Source organism: Leopardus geoffroyi, chromosome C2 (genome assembly GCF_018350155.1).
Source record: "Leopardus geoffroyi isolate Oge1 chromosome C2, O.geoffroyi_Oge1_pat1.0, whole genome shotgun sequence".
NCBI lineage: Eukaryota > Metazoa > Chordata > Mammalia > Carnivora > Felidae > Leopardus > Leopardus geoffroyi.
Genome location: NC_059333.1, coordinates 27,538,159 through 27,558,482, shown reverse-complemented (window position 1 = coordinate 27,558,482; position 20,324 = coordinate 27,538,159). Strand labels below are relative to the sequence as shown.

At 36.6% G+C, this 20,324-nt stretch overlaps 1 long non-coding RNA gene across 1 annotated transcript in view; it reads right to left on the bottom strand.

Moving 5' to 3' along the window:
- LOC123610702 overlaps positions 1-12,803 on the bottom strand; it is a 47,761-nt gene extending 34,958 nt beyond the window's left edge. Inside the window, exon 1 of the long non-coding RNA XR_006718257.1 lies at positions 12,759-12,803. This is a non-coding gene — a long non-coding RNA (uncharacterized LOC123610702). The remainder of the gene's footprint in view (positions 1-12,758) is intronic.
- Positions 12,804-20,324: the final 7,521 nt, after the last annotated feature.

Sequence of the window (20,324 nt, the reverse complement as noted above, 5' to 3'; positions counted from 1 at the left end):
TGACCCTGGACTTCAGTGTTTTGTTGTTGTAGTTTGTTGGTTTGTTTCTGCTTATAAGTTGTATATTTATGTTTTGGTGGGGGGAAGGAGACAGAAAATAGTTCCTGTCATTCCCTGACCTGGGTTGTTGACACAAGCAAGTATTTTCCATTCTGTTTATATAGATCTATTGACTTGTGAGCAGTAATAGTTCTTACTTTGGTTAAAGTGACTCTATTTTCTCACCAACGATGTCAGATTCGTGAATATTTCTGAGACTTCAATATTGCTCCCTCAGTGTCTTATAGGTGTTTCCCCACAAGATGGGCTTGGGAAGATTGAAATAATCTGCTAGTCTTCTAGGTAGCCCAGCCACAACTGGAACACAAACTTTTGTGGCAGATCTGTGTTTATCCGTGTCATTTATTAATGGAAAGTACACAGCCTTTTGATTGCTGTTCTTCTCAGAACCAATAGTGTTAATTTCCTCTGTGGAACTTTAGATAGCTAACACACTTGCGTTTCCTTTTATCTGCTCCTCCTCCCCTCAACATCTCAAACTTTGATATGCTCTGAGATTTGGGCTCCAGTGTGTTTATTGTCATTTTCACATTTAATGTTATTGAACATTGAATGTTATAATACATGGTATATAATCTTAATGTTGCCATTTACTGTATAGCCAGCTTTACATGTTTATTACATTAAAAATTAATTTAATGCTTGGTTGCCCCTATAAATATTTATTTTAAGCATCATACAGTGAGGTAGAAGTAAGACATATGATAGAGGATATAAGTCATATCTTTTGTGAAGTATATTTCATGAGTAGATGATAAAAGGAGTGAGGCTATGGGGCAGGCACAGGGCCACAGGGAAATGATCACTTCCACTCTCCTATAAATCATAGAGTTCTATGACCAGGTTATCTCAAAAATCCTCTGAGCCTGGAGAATCCATTAAAAAGAGGTTATCCTCAAATCAAAATCCTATAGACATCCCAGGAAACTATATTTCCTGCTGCAAAGCATCTGTAGGACGACCATCAGTGTCTTTAGATTTTGAAGATCAAATTCCCTGGAATTGATCAGCTGAAGCTGCACCCTGTAAATACAATTACAACAAACTTATGTTTTCTCTCACCGCCCTCCCCCCCGACCTTACCTCTGCCATTTGATAGTACTGAACTGTTAAGTTTTTCTCAAATTACATATCAGATAACATATAGAACTTCCTTGACTTACAATGGATGTATATCCCAATAAACCCATCATAAGTTGAAAATACTGTTAGGTCAAAAATGCATTTAATACACCTAACCTGCCAATCATAGCTTAGCCTAGCCTACCTTAAACGTGCTCAGAACACTTACATTAGCCTATAGTTGGGCAAAATCATCTAACACAAAGCTTATTTTATAACAAAATGTTGAATACCTCATGTGATTTGTTGAATACTGGACTGTAAGTGAAAAACAGAATGTTTGTATGAGTACAGAATAGTTGTAAGTGGATCGGTTGTTTACCCTTGTGATCGCATGGCTGCCTAGAAGCTGTGGCTCATTGCCATCGCCCAGCATCATGCTAACATAACACATATTGCTAGCCCAGGAAAAGATCCAAAATCAAAATCTGAGGTCTGGTTTCTCCTGAATGTGTATAGCTTTCACACCATTGTAAAGTTGAGAAATCATAAGTCAAACTGTTCTAAGTTGGTGACCATGTACAATTTAAACTAAAGATCTCCTTTAATTCACCTAGACTCTGGTCTTAAAATTCCAAGTAACAATTCTATATAGCAAATTAGTATAGGTAGTTTTTCTGTCAACTTCTAAAATTGTTCTATATTGGGATATATTTTTAGATTTCCTCAGCTAGTTGTTTTTTTCTCATGGAAAGGAAACGATGAAGATTGTTTCTAATATATAGTTTCTAATTTCCTGCATTTTCAATCTTTTTGTTGCTTTGCTAAACAAATGTCAACTGGAATGACAATAGAGTTCTCAAATCCACTTGCTCTGTCAATTATCTCCAGCCATTCTTCTGTCTTAGCTACATCTTAGCATCTAATAGTGTACATGAGGAAGTCTGGCACTTGTTTGACTTTTGTCCTCAGTGAGTGTCTTTTTTTTTTTTTTTTCTGCCAATTTTCCAGAAAAACATACAGGTGAAGGTAGACTTCTGATGAGTCATGCTAATGAACAGAAGTTTGAAGAATCTTTCACTTATCCTTATAACTTAAGACTTTAAAGACTCTCTAGGCCCTTTGTATTTTGTCATTTTTGCCTATCATCCAGTGAATTCTCTTAATCTGAAGATTCACATTTTTACCTTAGTCAGGGTTTTATCTATTATGTATTTGACTATTTTTTCAGTTCCTTTGTTATTAAAAAATTAACAGTTGTAGATTGCATCATGTTTATATGCCTTCCATATACTTATTTTCTCATAGACTATATTTGTTTTTCTTCATTTTTGTTTCCACTTGTATTGCGGAGGGTTTGAGTCAATGGATTTGATTTTCTGTAATATTGATTCTGCACTTTTCTACTTCTATCGTCATTTTTAGTTCACATCCAGTGTTTTAATTCCTTAAATCATTTTCTTAATATTCTAATTTAGTATAATTATATTAGATTACAAATGTTGTATGTAAGCTAGATGAATTTTTATAAATATATAAAACTGTAGAACCACCACCCAATGACTCCCACTTAATCTCTATCACCATAGGTTAGTTTTGTCTGTTTCGAACTTCATGGAAAGGCATCACATAATATGTCTTCTTCTGTGTCCAGCTACTTTTGCTTAATATTTTATTTGTGAGATTTTTGAATGCAGCAAGAGTGTGTTTATTTCCAATGATATCTAGTATTTTTGTATGAATTTACTTATCCATTCTGTTGTGGATGGACATTTGGGTTGTTTCAAGTTTGACACCAGTAAGAATAAAGGTATGCACATGTTTGAGATGTCTTGTTTCACATATGAGTACTTTTCTAGAGCTAAAATCACTGGGTCATGGTTGTATGAATATATAGCTTTGACAGGTAATGTCAAACAGCTTTCCAAAGTGTTTGTGCCACTTTATAACAGCGTCAACAGTTAATAAGAGTTCCACTTGCCCTACATTCTCACTAATGATCTCTTTCAAAACAGCCATTCTTTTGTTGTTTACAATGGCTTGTTACAGTTTGATTTTTTCCCCAATGCATATTTCAATATAGGAAATATATTCAGTATATTCTTTTGTGCAGTGCCTATTCAAGCCTTTTGCCCTCTTTTAATTGGGATGTTTTGTCTTTTTCTTATTGATTTGAATGGATTCTTTATCCATTAAATTCTTCTTCCTAGCTGTCCCTTTTTCTCAGATACTTTATGACCTTTTCCCCCACATCTTATGTATTTAGGACCCTTAAAATATTTAACTGTATTGAAATACCAAAGCACTATGTAAAATTTCCTTTCCATTTTGGGATACATCTCGCATGTAAGATCTTCATCTTTAAGATGTAAACAGTATGCCTCCCACTATAACCATGCTATGGACTGAATGTGTGTGTCCTCCTCCCCATCATATCCATGTGTTGAACCTAAGACCCCAGTGTGATGGTGTTTAGAAGTGAAGTCTTTGGGGAGTGATTGGGTCACCCGGGCAGAACCATCATCAATGGGATTAGTGCCCTGCAAAAGAGGCCCAAGAGAGATCCTTTCTCCTTCTGCCATATGAAGTTACAGTTAGAAAGTGTCATCAATCAACTAGAAAGCAGGCCCTCCTCACCAGATGCTGAATCTACTGACACCTTGATCTTGGACTCCCCAGACTCCAGAACTGGGAGAAATAAATTTCTGTTGTTTATAAGCCACCTGGCTGTGTTATTCTGTTATAGCTGCTGACAAAGACTACAACCAGCCATGTAACCAAAAGTGTAGCTAATTTGTCTTAATTCTACCTCAGAGTTCAAAAACATGTGTACCACCCACCACTTCTGTTTCTCCTTTCCAGTTAATAGTAGCATGATCAGACTAACACCCTATCTGTTGTGTCCTTTGGAGTATAATTATCCAAATTGTGCATATCTGATAAAAAGTCCCTTGAAGTTTGTGGCATGTGATTTTAATACTTCTGGGGAGGTTTCTCTTTCTCCTCTAACTTCTGTTTGGTCTTTTCAGTTAATTTTTGGTATAGGGTTATTTGTAAGCCACTTCTTAAATTTCTATTTTTATCAGAATTCCCTTTCATGAGTGACCTAGATAACTTTCTAAAACTCTGTAATTTGATACATCTAGATGATAGTTTATCTCTAATATTTCATTGGTGGTGGTGGTACTTGTGTGTATGTCTGTGTCCCTTTTGACTTACTTTGTTTTGCTTTAATTCAGTCTCATACTCTATGGGCAAGATGGTATTTTGGGGTTATCTCTTCCCCATCACAAGATTTTTCCTGACACCTCCTCTGTTGATCTGACATTATTTCTTGCACACATAATCCCTCTTATGGTCGCATTATTGCCGCAAACTACTCAAGAATGTATGTTTTATATGCTGAAGTATTAGAGAAATGTTAACCAAACTGTCCCTGGCAAAGAAATTGAAGCACATTTGACTCTGAATAATTTTTAACTTTTTTATCCTTTCTTGCTTACAAAATCTATTTTGTTGAAATCCGTATATGGTATAAACATAACTAATGACTTTTTCTGTGTTAAAAAACATTGTCCTTTCTGAATACAATATCATATAATCTTTAGATTTAAGAAAGATGAAGTATAGCACCATGGCATTTGTAGCTTTATATAATTATTTTCTAATCTTTATGAACCCTAAGGAATTGAGGTTGGGGAAATTTCATTAAAATGAGTTAAAACTTACTCCTACCTTCGTGCTGTTTTTCTTGTTACCTCTGTATTGTTTTGGTAATCTATCAAAAAGTATCAACAAATCTCCTTTTAACAAAATGAGGGACTTTCTGTCTTTCTTAAATTGTTTTTTATCATCTGATTTTTTTTTCAAAACACAAGCTTATGTTAACATAGTGTAGTATAATATTACCAGAGAGCTCGCTTTTTTAGCAGTTTCAGAGAGCTTTAAGTTAGGGTCGTATTAATTTCCATAACACACATATCGAGCAAGTAGTGGAAACAACCCTTCACCAGGAAGTAGTTACCAGTACAAGGCTCCTTTCTGAGACACTACACCTGAGCCACAGTGTAAAAGGGCTTAGCTCCAATAGTCTCACCTCCTTGTTCCACAGCAGATTATTTGAAGGAGAGAACTTGATGCCAATATGACTCATGAAATTCCCTCTCCAGACATTTTGAAATGAGATCCTAGGGGCTAAGTCCATTAATTGTAGGAAACTGGGCTGCAATTATGCAGGTTTCCTTTCACTTCAGGGTAGCCATGATATGGTTCATATGAAAGCATATGAGTGAGGAAAGAAGCTGGTTTGTAGAAAGAAATGGAAGTGAGTACAGAAAAGGTGTGGAGATGAGAAGTTATGTGGCCATAGCATTCCCGTCTGATAATTGTTTATTTTTCTGTATTTTTCATATTTTCTGCAATTGGGTTCCTGAAGTTTCTGCAATTATTCCTGTTTTCTGCAGTTCTCTGTTAAGATACAGTGTTCTCTGTATCTTTATGGTGTATCTTTTTGAAAATCTAATTTGAATAGGATTTTTTTCCCCAAATCAATGGTTTCTGACACAGATAACTTTAGAAATAAGACATCATGTGTTCTATCAGCTCTTTCATAAATCTGCTACAGTCTTACCTATGAAGAATTAGGTTGTTCTCTCTCCTCCCATAGTATTATTCATAATCCTGCTACACAAGTTACTATCTATATTGTCATCATTTATTTGAATATCTGTCTCTCTCATGAAAGGGCAAGCTTTTGTGCTTGGTATTCTCAGCACCTAGTATCATGGTTGGCTCATAATATGTACACAACAACTTTTTGTTAATCAACAAACTAACCACCAACCATGTGGAGTTCCATTCTTAGTTGCAGTTTGCTCAGAAGGAACCAGAATGAGAATTTCTGAAGCTCTCATAACTTGTAAAGTTTCGCTGTTCATCTCTAGGTTCCTTTTGTTGACCCATACATCTGTTTAGTTTTCCTTTCCTGTCTTCAGTATTTTCTTGAGAAGTGCTTTCTCATTTATTGAGAAACAAAGTAATCTCAGCATTTTGGATATTCTTTTCTTTGTTTCTCTCTCAAACATATGTTTACATATGCTGTCACTAGAGGTAGTTTAAATAAATGCTATAGAGGTCTTTCCTTAAAAGAACACCCATTTTGTGGATGGCAAATATGTAAGATTGAGGAATCTGAAAACCCTCATGTACTCATCCCCCTAGCTATCAACACATAGCTAGTTGGACCTTCTCTACTCAATCCTCTCTTTAGAAATATATCATATTGACGGGCTGTTCATCCTCTTCTCTGGGTACTATATTTCCCCATTCTTTATGGAAATTCTCATTGATTATTTAAAATAAGCAAATCCTAAGTACCATGTCAATTTGTCTGTAAATACTTTACTATTATTTTCAGCAACTCTAAGATTTAAGAGTTCATTATTTCCTCTTAGAGTCCAGTGGGCAACGCCTGGGTGGCTTAGACAGTTAAGTGTCCAACTCTTGATTTCAGCTCAGGTCATGCTCTCACAGTCATGAGATGGAGCCCCACATCGGGCTCCACACTGAATGTGGAGCCTGCTGGGGATTCTCTCTCTCCCTCTCTCTCTGCCCCTCACAGGTTTGCGTGTGCTCACTCTCTCTCTCTCTCTCAAAACAAATAAATACACATTAAAAAGAATAAAAAGTCCAGTTGGTTGGTAATAATATATATTAGGAAATGAATTTCTAATAAATATTTAACTTAAGGTAGTGTGCTTTTAGTGATTTCTAAACATAAAAATTAAAATCTGACTGATTTTAGACAAATGGCAATTATTTGTAGCAAAAGGCAATTATACTAAAAGTGTATCAAATATTTCTTTATTATCCTTTTAGTCACTTCTCCTAAGTTTCTAGTCTCTCTCTCTTTTTTTTATTTGCAGTTGACTAAGATCAGTGGAGACCTGCAACTGCTTTCCATTGTTGTACATTCCATTCTAGTGATATGTGACAATTCTCTAAAAGTTACGTCGTACTTCATACTGTATAGAAGACCTTATTCCGACATAATGATATGGATTCATGTTTCACTTGGCATAGTCCTTACGCATTATCCTGGAAAGTCTTGCTCCAGCTGTTTCAAATTATTTTCATTTTATATGTCATGTTTAATAGCAGGGAGGAGACTATTGCTAATGGTTTTTTCTTAGAAATTAATCTGTCAACCTGGTGAAAATATGAAGTTAAAGCAGATGAACAGGGATTCTCCAATTTAACATCCTAAGCATATTAATTTACTTAGCAAAAGCGTAACAAGATTAAGTTAATCAATGAGAATTTCCATTAAGAATGGGGAAATGTCACACACAGAGAAGGGAATGAACAGCCCGTCAATGTGATATATTCATATAATTTTTTTTTTAATGTAGTGATGATTGAGTTCTAATCATGTGTCTTGGGGCTGGGGATAGACATAAGCAGGCCTTAATGTAACATTTCATGATGCAGTATTCTATACTGAGCTTGCATTTGTGACACTGAATGGGAGACCTTTTCCTTTGAGCCAGATATAAAATATACTTTCCATTTCTCTGATGGTTGTCACTGAAAGGATTTTCAAAAGTTGCTTTAGAACCTCAGAATTAGATCAATGTGTTTAGGAACCAGAATGCTTTTTAGTAATAAGAGTTTGAAGAAACTCCTGTGAAAAAATAGGATTTTTAATCACTGGCATAAAATTGTAGATTCCAGGGCAAAGATCGTATGGTGTAATGATATTCAATGTGTAACAGACAGGTTTTGATGTTTCAGTGCCTTCAGTTGTTAATATATTGCTTCTTCTGGTGTTGAATCTGCCAAATACTTCCTGTCACTTTTACGCTAGTCTGCCTTCCCTGAGCTTTTGTTTTCTTGGGTTTCTGTTCAGTTAACCCAATCAAGCAAGTCCAGAAGCAGATGAGCCTCCTTCTGACGCATGGTCAGAAGGTCAAGAATAGTGTATACTGTGTCACCATATCTACGTCATTCACCTCATTCCATCCCATCATGTAGGTATTAATTATATCATTACGTATCATTACAAGAGGGTGAATATAGTATCACATAATATTTTGAGAGACCAAATTCACCTGATGTTCATTATAGTATATTGTCATAATTGTTCTATTTTATCATTGTTGTTCATCTCATCCTGCACCTCATTACAAATTAAACTTTATCATAGATATAAAAGTATATATCTGGTTCAGTACCGTCTATGGCTTCAATCATCTGCTGGGGATCATGGGAAATATCCCCCATAGATAAAGGAGGACGACTGTATTTCTCAGCTAATGATTTATTTCCTATGCTCTTTAATTCACTCCTCTTTTTTACTCTTAACACAACTCTCACACTGAAGCATCAACTTAAAAGCTACCATAAATTACTTTCAATTTTTCTATGTTTTTATTTTCCATAATTTTAATACGGAATATTAATAGCTTATGAGCACCAAGTCAAATTGAGATGTACAGCATTAGTGTTGAGTACAGGTTAGCTTAATTTATCTCTTGTGATATATGGATGGCTCTCTAATGTGGAGAGTGGTCATATTCCTATCTTCCAATCTCCATCTGTAGCAACAGATACTCGCCCCAGCTTTTCTTTTTCACGGTACCCCTCAAAACACATATTTTTGGATTTTTAGACCTCCCCCTGTAAAGAAGTGTGAAATAGATTATTTTTGTTGAAATGGGAAAGAGACATATCTTAAATATCAGAAAGGAACATGTTATTGTTTTTTTCATCCTTTGATACCAAAACTGGGTGTAAAAGGTGGAGTATTTATTAATGCATAATATGAACTGGGTAAATAAAAATATTATTTTCTCCTACCAAAACAGTAATTTCACTTCTGAATCAAAGGAAAAACAGATGAAGGAGAAAAACTGAAGCACAAAATAATTCACTTCGGCATTTTTATGATAGCACAAAATGAGAACCACTCAAATGGTACATTAAAAGGGAAAGGTTAAGTAATGGTTAAGTACATTTTGGGACAAGTGTTCAATAGGCTATTGGTGTTCAATATGCTTTTAATATGCTGTCATTTAAAATATGACAGCACGGGGCATCTGGGTGGCTCAATCGGTTAAGCATCCTACTTTGGCTCAGGTCATGATCTTGCGGTCTTTGAGTTCAAGCCCCGTGTTGGGATCTGTGCTGATAGCTCAGAGCCTGGAGCCTGTTTCCGATTCTGTGTCTCCTCTCTGCCCCTCCCCCACTTGTGCTCTGTCTCTCAAAGATAAATAAAACATAAGAAAATTCTTAAGAAAATATGACAGCGAAAGTTAGGTAAATCTTATGAAAATTACCAAGTATAATCACTAATATATATAAAAAAAGGAATTTTATGTAAAACAAAATAAAAATGTCATTTTAAGTATTTACAGTGGTTACGTTTGGTCATATGATTGTGGCTAGTCTATCTCTTTTGCTTTCTTTTTTTTAAATTTTTTTAACATTTACTCATTTTTGAGAGACAGAGACAGAGTGTGAGTGGGGGAGGGGCGGAGAGAGAGACACAAAGAATCTGAAGCCCGAGGAGGGGTTTGAACACACAACTGTGAGATCATGACCTGAGCCTAAGTTGGATGCTCAACCAACTGAGCCACCCAGGTGCCCGATCTCTTTTACTTTCTTACACTTCCCAGTTTTCTATTACACAAATGCACAGGCACCACTGAAACTCTCTCCTGGAGAAGGTTAAACAGCTTAGTGTAAATTACTGCCACGCTGTAAGCTTAATTCAATTTATGTGACCTAGAACAGCAGCCTACCATCAGAATGAAAATGTAATTATTTAATTATTTTGAGGTATCTGATGTAGGGAATATAGTAAACATGAAGAAGGTCATCTAGGTGAGGGACGATATGCTTATGCATTGTAAAATTCTTTCAACTTTGTTGAAAACTTAAAATTTTTTATGCTACAATGTTGGAAGGAAAACAATCAATTGATTGCAGTCAATCCACTTCTAGATAAGCTTCCAGAGGATCATTTCTTTCCAAGTTGGAAGCTGTTAGTATATACTCCATTATTATTCATTTTATATTTCTGCTTTCTCTGGTATAATTTAGGTAGATGCAAAAAAGTCAAGTATTAGGAGTTAGGCAAGTCCGTCTGTGACATGCGATGATTTTTTGTCTTGTGCCGTTAGTCATCTTGACTCTAAATTTGCTTCTCTTGGTTAATTATGATATTTTATTACATTTTCTCCTAAACACTATATTCTGTACTATTTGCCTTTAACATTTTATTCATATGTAGATGTAATATTTGAAGAATTTGTTTACAGAGAAGCAAAAGTAGGTCTTTCACAAATACTATTACTATAAATACATGTATTCACATGTATGAAATACGTCTGTTACATGCAGTTATACAAAACAAACATTAGGAAGATGGTAGCCAGCTGTTCTCTCTTCAGTAATACTAGAATGAGTAGAAATGGGATAAATACGTAGCAGAAAGGATTCCATTATGTGCTTGTATTTAATTTGGAGACAATGCACATTTCAGTGTAGTGGTGTGTATGTAAACTAAATATAGAAATAATTGGCCTGAGAAATTCTATCTGGGTATTCATGTTTACTAAGTTGACATGTTCAAATGTAGAATTTTTCTTTTTCTAAGCTCATAAATTGACTGAAACATGCTATAGACTGGATATACTCAATAACCTTCTAGGTAAAGAGAAGATAAAAATATCTCATCCCGGGGGGCGCCTGGGTGGCGCAGTCGGTTGGGCGTCCGACTTCAGCCAGGTCACGATCTCGCGGTCCGTGAGTTCGAGCCCCGCGTCAGGCTCTGGGCTGATGGCTCAGAGCCTGGAGCCTGTTTCCGATTCTGTGTCTCCCTCTCTCTCTGCCCCTCCCCCGTTCATGCTCTGTCTCTCTCTGTCCCAAAAATAAATAAACGTTGAAAAAAAAAAAAAAATTAAAAAAAAAAAAATATCTCATCCCTGGTATACTTGTTCTTTTCAAATTTTTAAGTCATAGCTTCGTTTTTAAGCCCACAAATTTAAAAAATGAATTAGGCCAGTCCTTATCAAGGACACAGATGACCTATGCAAAGATCCATAAGTGTGTCTTTCTAATTTGGCATTATGTTTTGGTCAATAGTTGGTGCTAGACTTTAGACCAATCCTTTGAAGTTATAAACTTGTTAGGATTTTTCTTTACTCAGTGTAGTAAAAAGGAAATTAACCAATGATATAAATTTATATTTAATCTTCCTAAATCCAATTTTATCTACAGACTTCCTTTTGGTTCCTTGCATATAAACACATTAGCTGTCATTATAACAAAATCCCTCTCTTACAAAAAATATTTTATATACATAGAGCCAGTGTATAAATTTTCTAAAAGATGAAAGTTTAATACTAACCTGTATAATGCAAAAATGTATTTGTATTACTTAGCATTAAATATGGCTATACATAACAGAAAACTCCAAGTAATCAGAGAAATACATTTCTCTCTCACATTCAAGATATCTCACATTTAAGAAACCAGTTCAGGCTTGTTTTGATATTCCAAAAGAGACCCAAATTCCTTCCATCTTGTTGTTCCACTATATATGTTGTTCCACCATATGTGTGTGTGTGTGTGTGTGTGTGTGTGTGTATATATATATATATATATATATATATATATATATATATTCCGTTGTCAAGGGTTAACTCTTTGATCCCAGATGGCTACTGATACTGATGTTTCAATCATTATATTTGCATCCCAACCAACAGGGTGGAAGAAGGCAACAGAGCATACCACTTTCTGTTATGCACACTTCCTGCAAATTTCGCACAACACTTTAGCTTATATCTCATTAGTCACGGTGACTCCTAATTACAAAGGAGACTGTGATATGTGATTTTTATCCCATCTAGACATGTATGAGGCTGAAAATCAAGACTCTTTTACTGTGGTAGATAGAGTAATGTCTCCTAGACATTCATGTCAAAGATATTCATGTCTTAATTTTCTCAACCTACAAATATGATAGGAGAAGATAGGATTCAGTAGGCAGAGAGGGAAAGGTTAGTACCTGAGGTCTCTGGGTGGAGAAAAACACATATTGTGGAACAATGCTGGGAGTATCTGACTACAGCAAACCCCTTTGGGCATAAGGTCCCTCTTAAGAATGTAGTAAACACCAGCTACTCCCCCTCAGGTTTCCTTCAGGAATTTGGCAGTCAAAATGCATAGCTAAAAAAGGAAACCATAAAACTTGTTATATGAGGGACAGTATGACCAATCTGACTCCTCACACAATGGAGTCGAGCCAATCAGGAATGGACAATGCAGCACCTAGAGTTATCCAGCCAGTAAGGGTAGAGTCTGAAAAGGAACAAGAGGGAAGGGATGAGGGTGCTAACCAAAAAACTTACAAAACAAGGATCCTTGCCTATAGTTCGTGGGCATTTCCTTTCAAATGTCCCCTCTCTGTAAAGAGAGCTTATCTACTATTCTTACTTTCTAATCTTATACCCTAAGAAACTTTTGCCTGCTGCTCATTTTGTGTCCACCTCTTCATTCTTTGAAGCAGTGAGACAACGAAACCCGGGTATTGAGGTAAAAAATCCTGCAACACAAATTTGCTACTTTACCTGACAGAAGAGATTTTTGTTGGTGTGATTAAGAATCTCCAGAGGGGGGGGGGGGCGCCTGGGTGGCGCAGTCGGTTAAGCGTCCGACTTCAGCCAGGTCACGATCTCGCGGTCCGTGAGTTCGAGCCCCGCGTCGGGCTCTGGGCGATGGCTCAGAGCCTGGAGCCTGTTTCCAATTCTGTGTCTCCCTCTCTCTCTGCCCCTCCCCCGTTCATGCTCTCTCTCTGTCCCAAAAATAAATAAACGTTGAAAAAAAAAAAAAATTAAAAAAAAAAAAAAAAAAGAATCTCCAGAGGGGGGCGCCTGGGTGGCGCAGTCGGTTGGGCGTCCGACTTCAGCCAGGTCACGATCTCGCGGTCCGTGAGTTCGAGCCCCGCGTCGGGCTCTGGGCTGATGGCTCAGAGCCTGGAGCCTGTTTCCGATTCTGTGTCTCTCTCTCTCTCTGCCCCTCCCCCGTTCATGCTCTGTCTCTCTCTGTCCCAAAAATAAATAAACGTTGAAAAAAAAATTAAAAAAAAAAAAAAAAAGAATCTCCAGAGGAGATTCTAGGTGGGCTCAGCATAATCACAGGGTCCTCATAAAGAGTGATGCTAGTTCAAAGGAGATGGCTGTTATAAGTGAAGTGTTGGAAGATGGAGGAAGGGGTGAACACCCACAGAGTGCAGGTAGACTTCAGATGCTAGAACTTAGAAGGCCATGGAATCTCCCATGGAGCTTCCAAAAGGAACCAGCCCTGCCCAAACTTTGTTGTTTTAAGCCACAAGTTTGTGACAGATTTTTAGAGCAGAAAAGGAATATGCTGCACTTACTGAAGAAAAAAAAAAAAAAGGAATAAATATCAAGCCTATCAACAGTCTGCCATGCATTTTCAGTGACATATTCATATTTTTGGTCTTTGGATCCATCTGAATTCTTTCAGATATTTGGATTCAACAATCTGTACTTTTGGTAAATGAGCAAATACTCTAATCTGGTAGCCTGAGTACTTAGGTCCAGGTTAAACCCTTGGTAATTAATGGGCGTACAGGAGTCATGCAGCCACTAATGCTGGGGGGGAATGCCTCTCTCAGGGGCTTGTTTAGTATTTGTGTGCAATTCCTCCAGCCCGGCATAAGCCAGTCAGTCAGTGTGACCTAGAGTCAAGGCCAGTGAGAGAGCTGTGGCCACAAGAAGACTTTTGGGTCTGGGGGAGGAGGAAAATCAGGGTAGTGGCTTAGAGTTTGACATCCTGGCCCTTTCTGTTATGGTTGATGGTCTGCTTCCCAGGCCTCTCCTGTTGTCTGTCTGAATATACCCATTCCCACGTCCACCGCCAGACAATTTCTGTGTGGTAATCTCACCTCAAATGCTACTCCTTTCTTTGGCAGGAAGTTTGGTTGTTATTCTTGACCATAGACTAATTTCCCAACTCAGATTTTATATATCTTGTGAATATTAATCTTCCGTTGTTAATTTAAGACTTTGTCCTCTGGTAGACAGAGTATTGGATCCCCAGAGATGCTGATGTCCCCGTTCCCTAGGAATTGGAAATATGTTACGTTATGTGACAAAGATGAATTATGATTGCAGATGGAATTAAGGAAGCTAATGAGCAGATGCTGACATTACCCTGGATTAACAGGTTGGAGGTACAAGGTTTCAGGGTCTGAGGGAGATATGGTTTGGGAAAAATGACCAGAGAGATTCAACCTTGCTAGCTTTGAATATGGAAGAGGAGGCCATGAGGCAGGGAATTTGGGTGGCCAAAGGAAGGAAAGGAAAGAGATTCTCCTCTAGACCATTTAGGAGAAAGCAGCCCTGACAATATCTTGATTTTAGCTCACTGGGACCATTATGAACTTCTGACCTCTGAAAGTGTAGGATGACACATTTAGGTTGTTTTAAGCCACAAAATTTGTGGTAATTTGTTGTAGCAGCAGTAGGAAGTAATACATCCCCCACTTATTTAAAAGACTTGAGAGATTAGAGGTGAGAGCATTGCACAAGGGGAGACATTTGAAAGTACAAAGATCCTTGGGCACCTGGATGACTCAGTTGGTTAAGGATCCTGTTATGGTTCAAGTCATCATCTGATCTCACGGCTTGTAAGTTCAAGCCCCACATCAGGCTCTCTGCTTCTGGCACAGAGCCCACTTTGGGTCCTCTGTCCCTCTTTCTCTCTGCCCCTCCCCACTCGTGCACACTCGTTCTCTCTAAAAATAAATAAACATTAAAAAACAAGTCCAAAGATCCCACTGATTGAAGAGAGCATGTATAGACGATAACACTTGCACAGCAGATTTTGTTTCACTATTTCTGACCTCAAAGTCAAAAAGAGAAACATCGTTATTTACATAGTTTTTTGGGTTCTGATGACATCAGGCAAATACACCTGAAAATGGACATTTTTCTTTGGACTGTACCAGAGCTGGGATTTATTCAAGTGACCTCATTTAGAAAACACTGAGGAACACTGAAGACAATTGTTTTAACCAGGGTTTAGGAAAAGATAATGGAGTTTTCTCTTTGGGTCCTGAGGGAGCAAAGTCTTTGTTGTGACACACGAAAGCAACTCAGAGAAGCTTCAAGATTATATATTCAGGACTTTGCTTTTGAAAATATTACTTCATGTGGAGATCCTGCCTGGCGAGAGACCTGAAAGAAAAGTTAATCCAGCTGATGAAAAGTCAATGTTCTGGGTACACAGAGAGTAAAGCACATGATTTCCTCTTCAGGAAAGAAGTCTTTAGGCAGAGAGGAGCTCAGTGAAAGTGGAGCACCTTCTGCTCTTGGAACATTCCAGTGAAGGAGAAAGGTAAGGGTCCTCCTTCCCCAACAAAGAGGAAAGTTCAAGGGTACCATTCCTCACCACTTCAGGTAAGGTAGCCTGAATAGCTGTTGCTGGAAGTGAAGATGTTGCCCACAACCATGTGTCCTTTTCTACATGCAAAGAGACAAAACCAAACTTTTGCAGCAAGTGCCAGCCAGTGAAACAACGCTATAATTATATCTGCTTTGTACATAATGCTACAACCTTCATCTAGTCTAGGCCAAAGTGTGAAGACCTGAAAAAGGAAGGTTTAATTACATAGTGGTGGCTGTTGATTTAGATACTAGGATGGGTGTTAAGTCACCAACCTCCTACCAAGATAAGCAATTAAACAATAACAAAAATAAAATTGAAAGAAAATAAAACAATAAAAAATTGTTTAAAATAACAAAATAAAGTTGGAGAGTTAACACTGCCATCTAAATTCATATGTTGAAAGATAATCTTTGGCTAAATTTTTCTCAGGTAAAAATCATACATTTTCCCCTAACATTGGTGGAGGCATCAATGGAAGAGCGAACCATGCATCACTTTCCTGATCTGCCTCTACTTGGGGGTCATACATGCAAGAGACCAGTTGAGCTTTTTTCTTTTTTTTTTAATTCTCAGAAGGATTTTTTAAAATTTTCATCTTTTCTTCATATTCCTCCACCACCGTAACATATTTATCTTCAGATATTTGAATCATATAAATAGAAGAAAATGATTTTGTTCTACAAGTTATTTAGAATAAGATACTGATTATCAGGAGACTAAGGGAAATGACATACATCAAGTACATATTTTGTGCTGGATGCCAAGGAAGATATTTTAACATGTTACTTCATTTAATCGTTACAATGACATTCCAAACCAGGTTTGATTTTCTCTGTTTTATAAATGAATATATTTTATCTCAGACCAGAAAAGCTAAGATTCCAATCTGTGGTTCCTTTCCATGCCTATACTTTTCCCATTATATTACTTTACTATTTATTTTATTTAATTTCCACCTCAGAAATACTCATTGCTATTTTAGAGAGAAATAAAGTTTATTTATTTAGTTTGAGAGAGAGAGAAAGAGAGAGAGAGAGAGAACCAGCAGGGTGGGAGCAAAGACAAAGGGGGACAAAGGATCCAAAGCAGGCTCTATGCTAACACCAGAGACCCCGATGTGGAGCTTGAACTCACAAACTGAGAGATCATGAATTGAGCCAAAGTCAGATACTCAAATAACTGAGCCACTCAGGTGCCCCTATTTTAGGAAGAAATAAATAAAAGTACTATGATATCTATAACTCCATGTTGAAAGGTGATGCTATAAATTTTAACATTTCTTAAATACGAATTGAGGAAGTTCTACATGATCTTAACTCTCTGGAGGAATGTGGGGAAAAAAAACCCAAAATGGGTAAATCAAATGTTTCCAAATACCTGTACATTTGGCATCATCCAACTCACTAATGCATATGCTTAGTGTCATTAATTTTTTTAAATGTTTTACTTGGTTATGTTTAGTATTAAAAATACAGTGAAGAAAGAAAATATCCCCATTTTTTCCCCCAACTCCTTTACCAAGGAGTGGCTACTCAACATGGGTATTCCGGTGGGTATCCTCCCAGATATTTTTCAAGTTTGTTTATTTATTTTGAGAGAGAGAGAGAGCGTGCATGTGAGCTGGGGAGGGGCAGAGAGAGGAGGAGAGAGAATCCCAAGCAGGCTCTGCACTGTCAGCACAGAGCCCAATGCAGGGCTTGATCCCATGATCTGTGAGATCATGACCTGAACCAAAATCAAGAGTCAACTCTCAACTGGATAACCCAACCAGGCCCCTCCAGATATTTCTTAAATTATGCATATGATTACAGCATGCACACACATAAGTGAAATTATGCTTACAGTTCTGATGCTTTTGATTTCTAACACTTAAGTGTATTTTGTTGATATTTTTCTATTGTAGATAACTACCTCATTTCCTTTTAAAGTTTGAATGGTGTTATTTGGTTGGATTTGTCATTTAGACAGTTCAAGATTGTACAATCTTGTAAATATTTAGGAAAAAAATCAATGTTCTCAAAATCTTGTTCTTTTTCACAGGAAATGATAAGATGACTAAAAATAAAGATGTATAATTTATTTTATGTTTCATGTCAATTTCACTTATGAATTGCAGTGTTACTAAAGATGATGCTACATTTAATGTTTATTTTTTCAAGTTTTTATTGGCTACTCTTAAGGCTACATAAGTAAGGATTGTGTTTTATTAAATGTAATATATTGAGGCTTCAAAAAGGTAAAAGATGTTTTTTTGTTGTTCTCATCCTGCAAGAACCTACTTATGACCCAGTTACTGAACACTTTTCAGGGATATGAACTAGGGGTTTGGGTAAAAGGAATCATCTTATTCTAAGCTCAAAAGAGCCTCTGGGTTCTCAGGAGAATGTCAAAGCAGGATACTGGCTTTGGGGGTATAATGAGGACATTCAACCTATAAGACAACAGGGACTAGAAGGGAAACCAGAACCTTCATAAACCCATGTCAAGGCAGGGCTCCACCTGACATTGCTACTTAAGTTCAAGAAAAGAAATAGGGCAGTGGCAGAAGGGATCTCGGAGATAGCCCTCAACTTCTTCACCTGTTAAGTCATACTGCTTGAATCTGCCTTGTTGACTCTTTATAGGTAGGGTACAACTGTCCTGCGGGATCTTCCTTCACCTATTCTCAGAGATTTTCTTTACCTCTCTTCCTTATTGGGTTCCTTGACTCTGACATATTATCCTCTTTTTTTGTTTTTCTTTCATTTTAATAAAAACTATATCTTCCACTATTATAAAAAAATAAATTTGAGTACAGTGGAACACATATATAGTAGATTGTGAAATCTTAAGTGTACATCTTGATAAGTTTTAACACATGTGCATATCTGTGTAACTACCATCCAGATTCAAGTATAAAAAATTTACTGGGTTCAGAAAGTTTTCTTTTGTCCCTTTTTGTTAATATCCTTCTCCACCAAAAATAAACACCATTCTGATCTCTATCACTATTGATGAGTTGTGTTTGTTCTTGAACTTCATATGAATGGAACCACACAATATATATTTTTTTGTGACTTACTCCTTTGGCTCAACATTTTATCTACACTTTTGAACAGGGAAGTAGTTGATCTGTTTTTATTGCCGTGTAGTATAATTATTCAGTCCATTATACAATCAATTAACATTTGGGTTATTTCCCAAATATTTTTGCATCTGTCTTCTGTACATGTCTTTTGTACATGCATTTCTTTTGCACTTGGGTATATACGTTGAGGTAGTATTATTGGAGCATTGGATAGATATATGCTTGGATTTAGTAGATCTTTGGAAAATAGTATCCCAAACTGGGTGTACCAATTTATACCTCAGCCAGCAAAGTCCAATAGACTTCATTGGTCCACATTCTTGAAAATGCTTGATTTTGTCAATCTTCTCAGTTTCAGACATTGTGATAGATTTGTAGTAGTATCTCATTGTGGGCTTAATTTTTTATATCCTTAATAAGAAATGATGCTGAACAATTTTAATATCTTTATTGGCCACATAGATATCCTTTTTTGTGAATCCCTATTCCATTCTATTTTCCATTTTTCATTGGGCTGCTTGTATTTTTCCTTATTTATGTATAGGGTTCTTTATATGTTTCAAATATAACCTCTGTATATATTACACATATGTTTTTCAACTTACTGGCACAATGCTGTTTCTAATATCCTTTTTTTATGGTTTTTAATGACTTTAGTATCTGTAGCTATTTTCCCTTTATTAATGCTGATAGGGGTATTATGTTGTTGTTTTTTGTGGTCTGCCAGTCCTTTATCAATTTTAAAATATTTTCAAAGAATCACTTTTTCCTAAATTGAGTTTTGCAATTTCATGACTGTTTTTGTTTCATTGATTCATTATTTATTCTTATACTCTTATTTGTTGGAATCTTTTTCTTTTTCTTTTTTATTCTCAAGTTATCTAGCATACAGTGTAGTTTTGGCTTCAGGAGTAGAACCCGGTGATTCACCTCTTACATATGACACCTAGTGCTATTCGTGAAGAGTGCTCTCCTTAATGCCCATCAGCATTTAACCCATACCCCCACCCTAACACACCCATCAACCCTCAGTTTGTTCTCTGTAGTTAAGGGTCTCTTACGGTTTGCTGCTCTCTCTGTTTTCATCTTATTTTTCTCTCTCTTCCCCTATGTTCATCTGTTTTGGTTCTTAAATTCTGCATATGAGTGAAGTCATACATTTTATCTCTTTGACTGACTTATTTCACTTAGCATAATACATTCTAGTACCATCCATGTTGTTGCAAATGCCAAGATTTCACTCTTTTTCATCACCAAGTAGTATTCCATTGTGTATATGGATGTATATGTATATATATACATCCATGCATTCCATTTTGATATATATATCACATCTTCTTAATCCATTTTGTCAGTTGATGGACATTTGGGCTCTTTCCATAATTAGGGCTCTTTCCATAACTTGGCTATTTGATTGATAGTGCTACTATAAACATTGGGGTGCATGTGCCTCTTTGAATCAGCATTTTTGTATCCTTTGGCTAAATACCTAGTAATGGAATTGTTGGGTCTTAGAGTACCTCTATTGTTAATTTTTTGAGAAACTTCCATATTGTTTTCCAGGGTGGCTGCACCAGTTTGCAGTCCCACCAGCAGTGCAAAAGTGTTCCCCTTTCTCTGCCTCCTTGCCAATGTCTTTTGTTTCCTGAGTTGT